Source organism: Glandiceps talaboti, chromosome 12 (assembly GCF_964340395.1).
Source record: "Glandiceps talaboti chromosome 12, keGlaTala1.1, whole genome shotgun sequence".
NCBI classification, from domain to species: domain Eukaryota; kingdom Metazoa; phylum Hemichordata; class Enteropneusta; family Spengelidae; genus Glandiceps; species Glandiceps talaboti.
Genome location: NC_135560.1, coordinates 21406272 through 21423510, shown reverse-complemented (window position 1 = coordinate 21423510; position 17239 = coordinate 21406272). Strand labels below are relative to the sequence as shown.

The 17239-nt window shown below is 35.9% G+C and overlaps 1 pseudogene; it reads right to left on the bottom strand.

Moving 5' to 3' along the window:
* Nucleotides 1-356: 356 nt before the first annotated feature.
* On the bottom strand, nt 357-15948 carry LOC144443103 (stimulated by retinoic acid gene 6 protein-like; annotated as a pseudogene).
* Between the last annotated feature and the right edge of the window lie 1291 nt (nt 15949-17239).

The following is a 17239-nucleotide window of genomic DNA, read 5'->3' as shown; positions in this document are numbered from 1 at the left end:
ATTTTTAATATTAACGGTATGCATTTGACAAACTTCGTCATTAGTGAAATGGAAATCCACAAATATTCGTAATGTATATCTATAAAACACATACAAAAAATTCGTGCCTTGTTGTGATATGAACTGTTTGTGTAGATCTGGTAGCTGGGCGTGCTTTAAATCCGACATGTGTAGATATTTATAAAACAATGTCATCATATTACATATTACACTGTGTAAACCGACAAACTTAACAAGTTGTCAAACTGGTGAATTTACGATTGTGTGTGAAATAACAATAGGAATATATCATAATATCTTGTGACATACTAGTAATTCACATTCATTCACTCAAAAAATCACAAATTGTCTACGTTTCAGTAGAATTCAGTATTATCAACACCTAGCCCATTTCCAATTCCTTGCAAAATAATTGGGTTTCTATGAAGCTGCAAAGACGGATTTCGTATCATGGTGTACGCAACCATCCAACGCAGTCTAGCTCGTGACGATTTTCTCGGTCGTAATATCAGGATCGTGTTTTTGCCTATTTGATGGAATAACACATAGGGATGTAACCGATGGCAATACACCACGTTGTGTACTTCTTATTGAGGGACTGGATACAAATTACAGAGGGGAGGGCTGATGTTGTTGGGGGTGGTGAGGTTTTCGTGCAAGAATTTGGGGGGGGGGGGTCAGTACCTATGTAGGAAAGGACTGGACACATATTACAGATGGGAGAGGCTGGTGGGTGGGTGGGTGGGTGGTTGGTCAATTTGGGGTGGGTCACTGTTTTTTGTGTAATGATATTTCTGATCACATCTAACCTGGAGGAGAGCTAGTAAAGTTTATGTACGGATATTTTTTATCATTGATATTCAATTGAGACCGGAGAGAGGAGGACCAGTACTTTTTGTGCAAAGTCAAGGGGGATGCCCGGTCAAACTTATTCATTGCTGAAAATCTGAAAAACACCGCACCATCCCCTTTATGTCCAGTCCCTAGCCAAACATGTACACATGTGCTATTAACCAGCCCACATGAATATCGACAATCCATTCAAAAATATATATTTGGCTTTTTTCTTATATTTTAACTTCAACTTCAGTTCTTACAACTAAAATTTAATGTTTTTGGTTTGTAATGGGAAAATAGAATGGTAAGTCCCAATTGAACCATCTGACGATAGATAGGTAAGCTAATACATGTACCTTGTGGGTAGCAGTCATCAGATTGTACAGTAAGTTGTAGCAGACGACAAAATGTAACCATCACAGGGTGACAATGGGCTTCTTCTACTCGCAGAAAACCAACATATGCTCTGTAACCTGGAACGTAACAAGAATATTTATATTGTGATATTCTTTCATTACATGGATTCCATACATTTTGAGGAAATCTTATGCTCTTCTATTAGATAACATCGACGTTGAAAATGGAGCAGGCTATATTTTCGTCCAACAAGGTAATCTGAATAAGGTCCCTATTCATATTTTAATTGGGTTGGAACATGCAACCGTAAAGACTATAAAATACATGAAAATAGTTCGAGTGCCAAACAAAACATCATGACGGCCTTCATCTACACCACAGCTGTGCTCGTGGTTTATTGCACAGTTTTCAATTCAAAATCCTGGACTAGTAGCTAACGCATAACACGACTCATCCTCCCTACCTGGATCCATCATTTCATAGTTTCTTGGCAGTGTACTGTGATCCAATCTCCCAAGTAATACCAAACCAAAGACGAGACTCCTCAGCAATCTTGAGATACATGTAAATATTCCCAGCACTATGTTATAAAATACCAGGAAGTAGGATCCCACATGAAATAATCGTCTGGAAGAGCAGAGATGAGAGAGTAGAGGAAAGTGATATTTAAGTTTATGCAATTTTGTTGTCTGCGTTTATTCTGTAACAGACTGTAAGATACGTCGTGTCGCTCGCCCTCACCGGCCTGCTCTATCCAGAAGAATAGTGTGAAAGGGGTTGATCGATGAGGGCGCCCCGTTACAGTGTACCTTACAGACTGTGATGTCTCTTCTTGTATTCAACATGACATGGATCACGTGTGACATTGGATTTTAAACCAATTGCACATGGTTCTACGCTAAGACGACCACGCCCAATGGTTTGATAATCTGATACTGTTTATTGTCAATGTGACAGCGACGATGGTAAACCTAGTGAGGAAACTGTTGTAATTACCTGTTGTCAATTCCAAGCACTTTCCCCTTGTCTTGAAGGAACAACGTATGTGATAAAACGATTTGTAATAAATAAACACAACCACCAAATGCACCTGCCGGCCTTGAAAGAAAAACAAACGTTTGTCAAGTTCATATAGTTTAGATTACCTCGGAGAGAGAGAGAGAGAGAGAGAGAGAGAGAGAGAGAGAGAGAGAGAGAGAGAGAGAGAGAGAGAGAGAGAGAGAGAGAGAGAGAGAGAGAGAGAGAGAGAGAGAGGGGGAGGGGGAGGGAGGGAGGGAGGGAGGAGAGAGAGAGAGAGAGAGAGAGAGAGAGAGAGGGGGGGGCTCTTCCGCAAAATATTAAGGGCGGATGAAAATAAAACAATTATTTTGAGTTCGGGGCTGACAATTTGGATCGAATTTGGGAAATAGAGGTCACTCATATACATGTAAATGGGTCTCCATTTCGGATAGTTTTTTAAACTTTGTCGATGAAGGGAAACAAAGTGCGAATATTTATCCAACAACACAAGAATATAAATTTGCATATAACCCACTCTTATGCCACAACTTAGTAACTTACCAACGTTGTGGTCGATTTCAAAGAAATAAAAAAGTATAAACATTGCAATAACATGACTAAAATTGACAGTAGGGATGAACATATGAACGGAAACAATGCAATTAATACTGTAACTACTAAACCAAAGTGACTATAGAGTTTCAATTAGGCTGCACAATGTTTCTTTTATTCCCACACAAGTTTTTGTGACAAATCTCATAAAAGAAACTGCAGACAACGATGGCGGGAAAGCATATAAAGTGATGCATTTTATCTCGTCAACATCACTGTCGGGTGAAACAAGGAAGATTCAAACACAAAACTGTTTATTTGTATTTACAGTGAGATAAAATTGTGTCAGTACCAGCAACAAATGTTGTATGAAATGTAAAATGACATTATGTGGTCTAATTGAAGCTCTATAGTCTTTCTGGTTTGGTAGTAAAAACCCATTCTAGTTATATCCATACAAATTTAACTTACCAGATAATATTGAAATTATCGATAAACTTCGAGTTGATTTCATGTTTTACGGGTAAAATAATTTGGTAGAAAACCGCAACAATCAGTACAGCCAAGGTAATTTGGAGAATGAGGAATGCTGCAAATGGAGAAAACATACGTGTAAGTAATGCCAATTTCTGTTTGAAAACAGTACATGTAAATGAAAAATATGAACGTTATCCTTCGGATACCTAGAAGATGGTATATATAATTTGTACGATTCTTTGTAGATTTAGAACTTCTCTTCATAATTTGGTAGTAGGATTAGAAATAAATGGATGATGATGTACCTATGGATAGGAGAGTGTGTATTTGTTTGTAATTATGTAAGATGAATTTCATTTTTGCTAAATTTACGTCAGTAATTACAAGTCCCGTTATTTGACCTACCCCAAATGAAGAGAAGAGAACAATCTGATTAGGACCTACCCCAAATGAAGAGAAGAGAACGATCTGATTAGGACCTACCCCACATGAAGAGAAGAGAACGATCTGATTAGGACCTACCCCAAATGAAGAGAAGAGAAGAGAACGATCTGATTAGGACCTACCCCAAATGAAGAGAAGAGAAGAGAACGATCTGATTAGGACCTACCCCAAATGAAGAGGAGAAGAGAACGATCGGATTAGGACCTACCCCAAATGAAGAGAAGAGAACGATCTGATTAGGACCTACCCCAAATGAAGAGAAGAGAACGATCTGATTAGGACCTACCCCAAATGAAGAATCCAATTTGATATCCTGAATACTTCAAACAGCTGACCTGTAAAATAAACGTCGTTATACAGCGATAACTTTCCGTTCCGTTCCATTATTCTTCCGGATTTTTGTTTGTTTCCGTTGTGTCTTGGTTTCCGTTGTGTCTTTGTTTCCGTTGTGTCTTGGTTTCCGTTGTTCATATTTTCACTTTCTTTACTTTTATTTTGATTTCACTTAATTTTATGTTATACAATACTTGATGGAAAGTTTCAATTTACAGCCAAAAATAGATTTTAATATAAACCAAAAAAAATTATTAACAGTTACTATACCATTGCACCCGGCGCCGATCCCCGTCCTGCCGGCAAAAAAGATATATCGCCACGATACATCATCATCAAATGCTTCCTACAATATATAAATGTAATACGAAGAACGAAATATCGGTCATAAGGTGCCATCGTGAAACTTTAGATTTGTAAAAGCGTTACAGGCTTGTTGATAGTTTATGATACGGAAAATTTCACAATTTTGTTGTTGTGATTCCAGACTGCTGACAGGAAATTGAGAATACAGCGCCCGCGCTCAAATTGGGGTATCATCACCTCATAGTACCGTTTAAGAGCTTTGTCCTTAGGTAATCTGTAGAAGTGTAAATCAGGGATGTTTTTTGTACTGTTCAGACATTGAGGAAAGCAGCATTGCTCTATGATTAATCAAGTAACCTATATCATGTATACCCCCAAGGTACACGCAAACAGGAAGCAGAGCGCCACCATGGCAAATTTTAGAAAGGCCTATTACAGACACAAAACACAAGCACCCATATTATGCTCGCACATGACGTTACATTTTATCTCACTGTGAATACAAGTAAACCGTTTTAGACTGAATATACCGTGTCTCATCCGAAAACATATCATTACAAGTAAAATTAACCTTTTAAATTTCTATACGCTAAATCGTATAAAAGCCGTGACTACATTTATGTGGCCCGTACATTTTGTTTTTAAAACAAGTAAATGTAACAATTATACAAATAAAGAGAAGCATACCGGTAGCTTGTCAGTGTCCTTAATATGAACACCAGAGAGATTGCTGCTCCAAGCATCACAGCTGAAAACATTATACCTTAAAGTGAATAGAGATATGATCATATTTATTTTTGAAATATGTAATTGTTTTGTTGACCTGGTGATTCTCCGTTAACAGGATCAAAGCTAACGAGAATATTTCGCTACCGTTTTCATTGAGTTTTGTTGAGACCATCCAGCTTTCATGTATGTATGTATGTATGTATGTATGTATGTATGTATGTATAACTCGGTGGGTATCAATCTGCTAAGACAGTGCTCTATACCGCAGTGGCAGAGCGCAATAGTTTTGGTAGTACTGGAACTCTTTCTTGGTTGTAACTCGGAGTTTCACGTATTGTGCGATCATCAGACAAGAGTTGTCTGATGTATATATATATATATATATATATATATATATATATATATATATATATATATATATATATATATATATATATATATATATATATATATATATATATATATATATATATATATATATATCCATTATCTATCTTTTTATTTATTCATGTATTCATTTATCAGTTTGTTTATTTATTTACAATGATCTCTGAATATTCCATGTTAGGCTAGGAGTGTTTCTGTAATGCAATATGAATATAATACAACTGTGTTTAACATGTGTATGTTATGAAAGCAAGCTGGTATTGTAGTAACACTTTGGCTAACGTTCCATGTATGATAACCGACCTTCTAACTGTGATCCTAAATCCACCCAAAGCCGTCCTAAATGATCATACTCAGTGTTGATCATTTCTGAAAATTCCATGGAGATTCCTGATCCGTACATCCTTGAGATTGGTACGACCACGAAGACTTCAACAATTGTTACCTATAAATTGATCACATTGACAAGTTAATGTGAAAGTTATACACGTGGTCACTACTCATCGAATGAGAAGCACTGATCAATTCACACTATATGATTTCATCGAATATTTTCGTTCATAACATGTGCCAAAGTAGTTCATCTCAGTTTGTAAAACACATGAGTGTCTTTTGTAATCGTTACATTATGGCTCAATTCTCAGAAGGAGAAACATCTTTCAAGAAGGCATTTCCAAATCTTCTTATCAGATAACAACAAAATGGTGTCAACAATTAAAGACACTTACAATATAGGAAACAAGCAAATACTTTCCCCAGAAATGACCTTAAAATTGTTTGGTTCCAGTTACCCGACCCCACCTAGTTATTCACTGCCGACCCTAGACTTTTTTTATTCGAGAGAAAAAAATAATAAAATTGCGAAAATTGTATAAAGTCTTGCGAGAAATAGTGGATGCAGAAACTGACAATATAAAACTGTTTTTCTAATCTGTAATGGCTGTACATCTGATGAAAAGAAACCAATATCACAACAAATGAATACAACGGAAAACATAACTACCTGAACTAGACACTCACAGATGTAAAAAAATTAAAATTAAAATAAAAAATCTACCTGCCCCACCTATTCTAAAAATTGAGCGTAACCGGAAGCACACATTTTTTTCTTAGGCCTAATCTGAATTTCTTCACACATATAAAATACCCACAATACACTTCGATTTCACTATATTAGTTTGGTGCCAATGTAGACGTATACCTTCGATTATATCAACATTATTAAGATTTCCGTTTTGTAGATGTATTCTAAATTATAACATCGAAATCGTTCCGTTTTTATGGTTGAAGTAATACCTGTTTTGACTTCAATACTAAATGATGACTAAACTTATGCAAAATACGACCGACACCTTTCAATAGGCAACAAAAAAATACCACTCGTCATAAAAAGAAACAACAAACAAACAAACAAACAAACAAACAAACAAACAAACGAAAGAACGAAGGAACGAACGAAAACGCCTTCAATAGTACAGATATGTACTTTCGATAGGATTCAAACAAATGCAACGTGCAAATATATTTTTCAAGCAAATGAAGTAATGTAGTTTAGTAAACATACAACAATACAAAGATTCATTCCTAAGGTAGATGGGGATTGTATTTGTAACGGATTCCTTTGATATGACTTCTAACTATATGTATTTACCATGTAGATAGCCGTAAATGAGATGACAAAGGTTGACATTATTCTTGTCGAATACTTAAATCCAGGAATTGGTTTATATAGACAGGACTTGGCCCATAGCCAAACTTTCCTCAAATGGTTACCATGGCAGCTGAGTTAATGACAGAGAAAGACGGTTTTAATGTAATGTACACATGTTTGTAGTTGATAACTTTGTAGAGATATGGAAAATAACATTGCCAAAGGTAGTCATTTTAATCGGTTGGACTGTTTACAAAATTTCAAGGGAGCCTACAGTGACTACAAGGGTGGGGGGATTAAGGTGTGGTGTATTTTATCAAATTGAATTTGGGGAGGGTCACATTTTACTTTGACTCATTGTATTATCTAACTTTGCAAGTTGACGATAATCAATGAGTTAACAATACTAGATATACGGCGATATGTTAAGATAGTTACACTTCTAACAAACCAAATGATAATATTACTAGAGTGAGATATTTGTAGAATTAGGCGACGTACTAAACACTGGGCTCTAGAAACGATATGATTACTGTGTTCATTTCAGGATGGTCATTCATATTCATTTCAGAGCTTATTTACTAACCGCTCTACAGTGGTCCTCTTTTTCAACAAGTACTTGACATAAGTGGTTTCTGGTTGTTCGTTGAATATTATCGTTTGATTCTTTACCTAGGATATAAAAAGTAATCAATGTAACACTCAGCATATGGAATGTCCACAAAGATATATATATATATATATATATATATATATATATATATATATATATATATATATATATATATATATATATATATATATATATATATATATATATATATATATATAATAATAATAATAACAATGATCACATATTGAATTTTCTACCTGGGTCCAGTCTATAAATGGAACATACTGAATTGTCTACCAGTCTGTAGTGTGTGTGTGTGTGTGTGTGTGTGTGTGTGTGTGTGTGTGTGTGTGTGTGTGTGTGTGTAAAGAAGAATCAAATTAAAATTACAAATGAGTCTAGTATTATTTTGACTTACTTTTTTCTTACATCGCTTTACTATATCCGTTACCAACTTTACAATATGTCCGACAATGTAGCTAAACCAAAATATCGTCGAAGGTAAAAATAACCAAAATGCGAATCTGGAGTCATTCGTGCCCTAAAAGCAGAGTATACAAAAACAGAAACGTTAATGAAATAAACAGGGTTAACCATCCAATGTGGTTACTTATGAAACTGAAATGTGGTGAATTGTTTTATCTTGCGATTTAAACATAAATGCAAGAAATGACTGTGTTTACATTCATTATTTATATTTTTTTATAATTTGAACAGTTTTTAAAGGTTTCTTCCAAGGTTTACTTGGGAACGTTCACAAAAGTCACATGAATATCCAAGTCAGGAATATATATGTGAAACGTATCTAGTTAACTACAGACAATGACAAACTGACAGACGTGCTAACCTCTATTCCAAGAATGTTATATCCACAGAATACAATTTGAATGTGAGACATAAATGACAAACTGACAGACGTGCTTACCTCTATTCCAAGAATGTTATATCCACAGAATACAATTTGAATGTGAGACATAAATGACAAACTGACAGACGTGCTTACCTCTATTCCAAGAATGTTATATCCACAGAATACAATTTGAATGAGAGACATAAATGACAAACTGACAGACGTGCTTACCTCTATTCCAAGAATGTTATATCCACAGAATACAATTTGAATGTGAGACATAAATGACAAACTGACAGACGTGCTTACCTCTATTCCAAGAATGTTATATCCACAGAATACAATTTGAATGTGAGACATAAATGACAAACTGACAGACGTGCTTACCTCTATTCCAAGAATGTTATATCCACAGAATACAACTTGAATGTGAGACATCAATCCGGAAAATAATGCAAATAGTATACCGATGATGGAACCAATCAATTTGTTTGGATAACTGACAGCGGTAAAAAAAGGATAAAATACCACACCGACAATGGTTACGTTTATGGCGGTCCCCCAAACTAGAAGAGAAAAAAGAAGTAAATGAGATGTCTCGGTCAATACATGTATTGCAACATTCAACTTGACCAAGCAACGCACAACAACCCCTTTTTTCTGTTTGACATATGATACATAACTAGTGCTATTCTAGATTTGAATTCTTTGTACGTATGATATGCATGTACTTCTACCAACGTGGAAGTGGTGGAGTTTAGTTTTTCAATGTCTTTTAAATTTTCTGTCTGTGGATCTGTTTGTCAGATAGTCTGTTTGTTAGCAGAACATGTTAGTGAATTATGTAGATTTAGATGAAATTTTGTGGAAAGGTTGCCTTGGAGACAATAGACCATTTCAATGTGACTAGATTTTGGAAATATGAATACAGATCCAAGTTTACTCATTGACGTTGGAAAGAGATTAACTCTTCAAGTTTTATGGTTTACTGAACATGTCGAGATTTCAGTGAATCCATTATAAGCAATAGCCATGGGGCTCCAATTCTTGACAGTGGCCGCGGTGTTTGAGGAAGTGTAAGCTCTCCCAGTCACTTTGTTTGTTAGCTTTATCTGCATTTAATTCTGTCTATATTGGTGTACAAATTAACCAATTACACTTGCTGTCAAGTGACCATTACAATCTCTGAAACGTTCGACACTTGAAAGAATTATTTTAAAGGTAGAATATATTTTGGGGATCCATTTCCCTGAAAATCAAACTCTTAAAATCTCTCAAAACTTTGTCATATGAAACTTGTTCCTTATCATTTTTACTTCTAGTTTTCAACAGAAGGCGAAATTGTGGTAGCCCCTCATTTTACCTCCTTAGTTTTTGAGTACCCAAATTTTGAGGGAACCCACGACTCCCCCCCCCCCCGACCGTAAATAACTGCGGCTCCCAACTAACATTAGTTTCACGCCAGATTTTTCTGTCCCATTATCTTGTACATGAATATATTATGCCATTGTTATCTTAAAATTCCTTAGATATGCTTTCTTTTGAGTTTATAGTTTAACTCTGTCGATATTCCTTCTTACCCGATAACCAAGGGGAAGTACCAAGTGTGACATACTTTGTACCATTAAAGAGCTCCAGAATATTGAATGCTGTAAGTCCAAACGCTGTCATGTGTCCAAATCGGTTATGACTATCAGAAAGAAGATCCACAGGACTGTAATAAAACAATGAAAGGTTTTTAATCAAAGGTTCACTTGTCTAGCATTTGTCTCTTTCTTACAACCCTCTTTCTATACATAGTCCATCCATCTCACCCAAGCCTCCACACGTGCAGACAGACAGACAGACAGACGGACGGACGGACGGACGGACATACAGACAGACATACAGACAGACAGACAGACAGACGGACGGACAGACAGACAGACAGACAGACAGACAGACAGACAGACAGACGGTCGGACAAGCAAGCTGGCAGGCAAGGTGTCGCTAACACACACGCACACACGCACGCACGCACTCTCTCTCACACACACACACACTCACTCATGCGTACGTACGTACGTACATACATACATACATACATACATACATACATACATACATACATACATACATACATACATCAAATATACATACATACATACATACATACATACATACATACATACATACATACATACATACATACATACATACATACATACATACATGGCTACTGCAGGTCTTCCATGGCCAACATTCCGACACATATTTCTCCTCCTTGTCAAGAAGGCAAATATCACTATAACCAATAACTAGAAAATGAAGGAACATAAAACTATTATTCATAGAAGAAATGTGGAATGTTTTGTGGATGGTATCTCTCTCTCTCTCTCTCTCTCTCTCTCTCTCTCTCTCTCTCTCTCTCTCTCTCTCTCTCTCTCTCTCTCTCTCTCTCTCTCTCTCTCTCTCTCTCTCTCTCTCTCTCTCTCTCTCTCTCTCTCTCTCTCTCTGTTCACCTCTCGGTGAAGTATACAGTTTCAAGAAGCATAACACAATTAACAAGTCACTATTTTTAATGTAAGGGACCGATCAGTTTCTCTAACCTGGGGGGGGGGGGGGCAGCGGATTCTTTACCCAAAAAAAGCTGACCCCCCTATCACTTAATTCTAAAACATGATGACCCCCCCCCCCCATATATAATATTCACATGACCGGTATTTTTTTGATCAGGACTCAGTATGGACTGCTTGAGTGTCTTGCAACTACTTTATAAGATCCCGGGATAGCACTATCATAATTATAATTATTGACTACACAGGGTAAATGTATACCAATAGCATATTGACAGTGAAAGGTAGGGAGAAAGCTTGAGATGGGAATATGTACATCTCTAATGGGGGCCCAAGGAATGAAAAGTCAATTTCAAGACTATTCAGACATTTTCAGAAAATAACTTCCAAGCTTTACAAGACAGCACCAACATGTAAAAAGTAACTACACACCCGGTAGGGTTGAAATATTTTTGAAAAACAGTTCGATAGCATCTTGACAGTAAGAGGTAGGGGAAAGAGCTTGAGATTGGGATGTGTACAGCTCATACTAGTGGGGGGGGGGTCCTAGAAGCCCTGGAGCTTTTTTACTCTGAAAAGCCAATATTTAGGCTGTTCAAACCCTTTCAAGCAATAACTTAATCCATACAAGACAACACTATCAAGTATCAGAAACTATTCTTTATAACTTACATAGGGGTGAAATATGTTCATAAAAAGTTAAATGGATCATTATAGTAAAGGTCAGCATATCTAATGGTAGTATCATTGGTAGGGGGATTTGGAGTTTAAGCAATTTTAGACTATCTAGGCAAACATTTCACATCTTTAAAAGACAATATCATCTCAAATTAGAATAGGGTGAAAATATATTTAAGAAAAGTTTAATACCATTATGACAGTAAAAGGTTGTTGTTGCATCTGTTTGTTTGTTGGTTGAATGCATGGGTGACCTCTGGGGGTGAGGGAGTCCTTGGGGTTTCCCCCTGACAGATCTGGTGTTTTTTGCTTCTATTAAGGCAATGTTTAGGTTATTCATAGCCTTTGAGGTAATATCTCCAAGCTTCGAAAAGCTAACGTAAATGTAGGTTTTAAATGAGTTTCCCATGTCACATAAGATGGGCCCGTAAGATTGGTATAGGGGCATTAATATTGCATGTAGAGTAAAGTTACCTGTATGTTAGAGAACTTTAGGTGGTCATAGCTAGTGTATAATAGAAACTGGAATCTGATGAGATGTGGTGATTTGTAGTGTACAAGTAATATTAAAGAATTTATGTAAGAAACAGGGACAAGAACAAATATTTACATGTACCACATTTCAGACAAGGCTATATGCCATTGTAAAAAGGGATTTTTTTCTACCATCACAATCCAAAACACAATGACCCCTATCCACAATTTTCAAAACAGCATGACCCCCTACTGCCAATTTCAAAAACAGGGTGACCCCCCCTACCAATCCACCACCCCCCCCCCCCCCCCCGCCAAAGAAACTGACTGGTCCCTAAAATCACTTACTGCCATGGGAATTTGCATAAGTATAAAAGTCGATCCATTACCACATCTGTTAAAAAAAAGAGAAAGAGAAAGTTGTCTCAATATTAGTCTAGACATTGAAAAACTTAATTTACACCAGCCCTTAACTTACACATTGGTGTCTTAATTGGGCGTTTTTCATTACCAGAAAAAAACAAACTAATTTATTCCGATGGAAGTTGTATTATCACTAGAATGTAGAAAAATATTATTCTATTGCGATGTAGACGTAATGGGATATATCTATTCAATGTATAGGCCATCACCAAGACTACCAGTTATGTATAGGCCATCACCAAGACTACCAGTTATGTATAGGCCATCACCAAGACTACCAGTTATGTATAGGCCATCACCAAGACTACCAGTTATGTATAGGCCATCACCAAGACTACCAGTTATGTATAGGCCATCACCAAGACTACCAGTTATGTATAGGCCATCACCAAGACTACCAGTGTACAATTACTTGTCGTTTGAGAAACAAAATCAGCCCACTATACACAATTGTCAAATATCACAAAATTAAATCGACGTATATATCATATGGATTCAGAGAAAATAAGGATAATATGATTATTTATTAGTACCTTTTGTGATCTTGTACATTTTGTATCCAGGAATCGTCATTTATACATTTGTGTTATAACACTATAAAAAGATCAACTTCCCACCTGTTCATCAGAATATGACAATGTCACCTGATCTAATTAAGATTTTAACGGTCAAGGCCGGAAGATGGTTACAAATTAATACACATTATGTAACTATTAATATTTCATGGGCAATTCTTTGTGAATTAAAAATGAAATATTTGAAATAATTGATACTATGTCAACTAGATTAAATTGCAAATTAGTGTGAGTATTTTTTAAAATTAGGAATTGTATCAGTAATCTTGAAGTACTTTATTTTTCTTTTAATTTACAAAGATGATGTTCGTTGCAAAAAAGTCACATGAGATGTAAAAAAATGTCTTGCCGCCTAACTGAAACTCTGGTCTTTCTGGTTTAGTAGTAACTCCAGTGTATGTACTAATATTCATATACTGGTAAAAGTAAAGATATACAAGGAAAGTTGAACCAGGCATATATATTGTCACAATATCAGTTTCCTATACGTAGGTAGGCTGTAGATTTACATGGCAACAAAGAACGATTGGTATTCATTATTTATAAATACGCAGATTGCCATTTATAGTATTTGAATTAGAATTAGTGAGAGTGTCATGAATTTATAATTACTGTGTTTGGGTTCTGACATGCATGAGGCTGTTTGTACATGTCGCCAAACACCTAGTTAGAGAAATTAATATCTTTTATAGCAATGGCTCACATGGGTGTCAAGGCAATGCCATTAGTGTTATTTCTTATATTTCCATGACGCTCATAATTATGCATGACCTATTGTTATCTTAGGGATTTGATTATTTTCCAGTACAACATACATCATCTCTTTGCAATTATCCTTCTACTTCAAGTCTTGCTGAATAATGTAAATTTTTGATAAGAGTCTATGTCATAATTCTATTCTATTATAATGTTAATGTTGGTGTATGTCTTCTATGACATGAAAAATGTATACAGAAACCACAACTACTAATTGATTCAATGCATGATTGTTAGCAATGACTGATATGTCGTGGTACAACAGTGACATAGTCTGTATTCAGACACAGATTATATTTTGTCGTATTCCTCAAAAACCTTCTGAAATATGTTTTATTTTGAATAGTCAGCATGCACAGTGCACATACAGAATGCGCGCTACTCACTGAGGATTCAAAGACATAAGAGATAATCTAGCGTCGTCTTGACTTCATGGAACGTCCAACGCACACCATGTTCAATTCTATTTATTTCAGCGATAATAGTATTAAAGATAAATTACAAGTCAAGACGACTATTGACAGTCTAGATGTTACAGTGAGGTGACAGAATCAAAGGAAACTGTGGCCTTCCCTAATTCCATTATATAGAATATGCCCCCAACCGATTGTAAAATTTACCCCCCCCCCACATTCCCCAGCCCACTGTTAATACTGTGGATGGAAGCTCCCTTCTATACATGATGATACACAAGAGAGTGGATGAAATGAGAAAACTGTCTATTAAAATGCTAATAATGTATCAAATATACATAATTATGTGTCACTTATTGCTTCATTTGTAGCATACAATTACAAAAGTAATGCATGCTATACACAGGTGGGAAAACTAACAATACAAATGAAACTAGTAATGGAAAGCAAACTGGCTGGAAATACTTTCACTGTACGGAATTCTGAGTATTATTTTATTATTTTATATTGTCTGTATGATAGAAGAGCTTGTCGAAATCTTAATCAGTATAGGCAAACTGATAAATATTTGCCAAATACCATCTGAACATTGCTATGAAATTCCACTGAAATAGTATCTTAAATATTAATGATATCATCACATCTTCATACATACTTTCCAAGCCACTGTATTCACAATATGGACATCAGATTAAGGTGAAATTGAACGATAAATTGCAATCCTTTATTTATACACATAATAAGGGAACAGATACTAACAAATGTATACCTGTATTACCATGGAAATCCATCATCTATCACACATAGAGACAAATAGGTAATTCACCGATCCCAACTTTTGAAAACCCTTTGAGTTTCAATGCGTATATCCAGATTCCAATTTGGGCGCACGCACACACACACACACACACACACACACACACACACACACACACACACACACACATATACACACATAGGTGCGCGCGTGCGCAGGTACGCAGGCACGTGACTAGACAAGTAATTTGCCAATCCTTATTATACAGTATTCCTTAGGTTCAAATACATTTAAAGAATAAATGCTAAAACGTGACAGAATGGACCTTGCACTGCCCAAAGAAGTACAAGTTAAACGCTAATGTTTTGAGAATCACCCTTCTCTACTATTGTTAATTACAATGAGGGACAGTATAAGATGATTATAATTCATTATAGAAGAAAATAACAAAACGACAGTAAATAATTCGTAGGAAAAACACTAGCTTTATCTAAATAGTGTGGTTGTCAGCAAGACATATACTGTACATATACTTACCCATCATCACCATTCAGACTTACATTGGTTTCGTTCCGTGTACTAATATTCCCAACAGTGGTGATGACACTTTCTGTCGTTTTCTCTTTTTCTTCTGGATAGCATTTTTCCAGTCCGCTGAATGTTTCCAACAGCTCGACAATGTCAAGAACACAACCGATAATAAGATATAGAAGTATAACAAACGAATAGTCAACTGTGTAGGTTATTATTGGTTTCACCAATAGCTTTATGTTGCACGACATTGTGGCTCAGTAACGTTTTGTTGAACACAACTTTGATAGCTCGCCTAGCCGTCCCAGTTAATGTCTTAGCATTTTTAGAACACCAGTAATACTATCGTTAATATGATATTCTCCCTGTAGGGTTACTAATAAGGCGTTAATCTCGTCAAGTGACATACATTACTTGTTGCTTTCTGTGGTATCTAAGCAACCACCCGATGATGTTCCGCCGAATGAGTGCAATTAATAATAAACAGCCAGGTAGTCTCAAATTTCATTACCTGATGTGATAGAGAGTAATATCACCAAGGTCGTCCCTGTCAATGTAAATTGCGTACTGCCGTGGCAAGTCGAAATAGTAAAGTATCATTGATAAAAATTATGTAATAATCTGGCAGTCCCTCTCTCTGTCAGATTGTTGATTAATTTTGTATTCATAAGTTTCTTTGAAAACATGGTGGCTGATGGGATCGTTGCCCGAATAAATCGAGAACTTAGATTGTCTTAGTTTGGACAGACAGACAGACAGACAGACAGACAGACAGACAGACAGACAGACAGACAGACAGAAAGAAAGAAAGAAAGACAGACAGACAGACAGACAAATTACATGAAAAACGTGATTTTCATTACAAATGTTGGCAATTATAATAAATGTCGTTTGTACAATGCGTCTTGTAAATATAGTAAACTTTTGCTGTTAATTTGCTCATGAAAAGTCAACTCCAATCTATACTCAATAACAAATCTGGGGTCACCATACAAAGTGTGAAATATGTCAAAATGTTGATAAAATTAAGTCATTTTAGAATCCAATATGGCCGCTGAATGTAATGTGAAATAAACGACTGTCGATTTCGTAAAATACAAGATGGAGAAATCCCCTAATTTTTTTATTACTGAAAGGACCAGGGATAAACGTTCGTGTTGCAAAGTTGGGAGAGAGGTGAACAACCTTGATTTTCAGAAATTTGTCTGCCAGGTACATTCTTTATTAATCTAACGTTTTGTACTATATATGTAAGGAAATAAAGAAATTGGACAAAATGCTATCGATCGAAGTAATCAAACTGAAATAATGCTTCAAGGCGTTGACAACAGTTGGCTGTTTGAGTCTAAAGGGAATACGTGTTAAATTAAGTCTGTGATCAATAGTCACTCTTACTATAAAGAAACATGTTCATAAAGAAACTCACACTTCTAAAAAAATTACTTGATGTATATTTAATCAACATTTTCTGTGCCAACACAATTGTATAATTTAATGTCCGTTTGAGTCTTTGCCGTCTCTTTGATCGTCAACGTAGTTGTC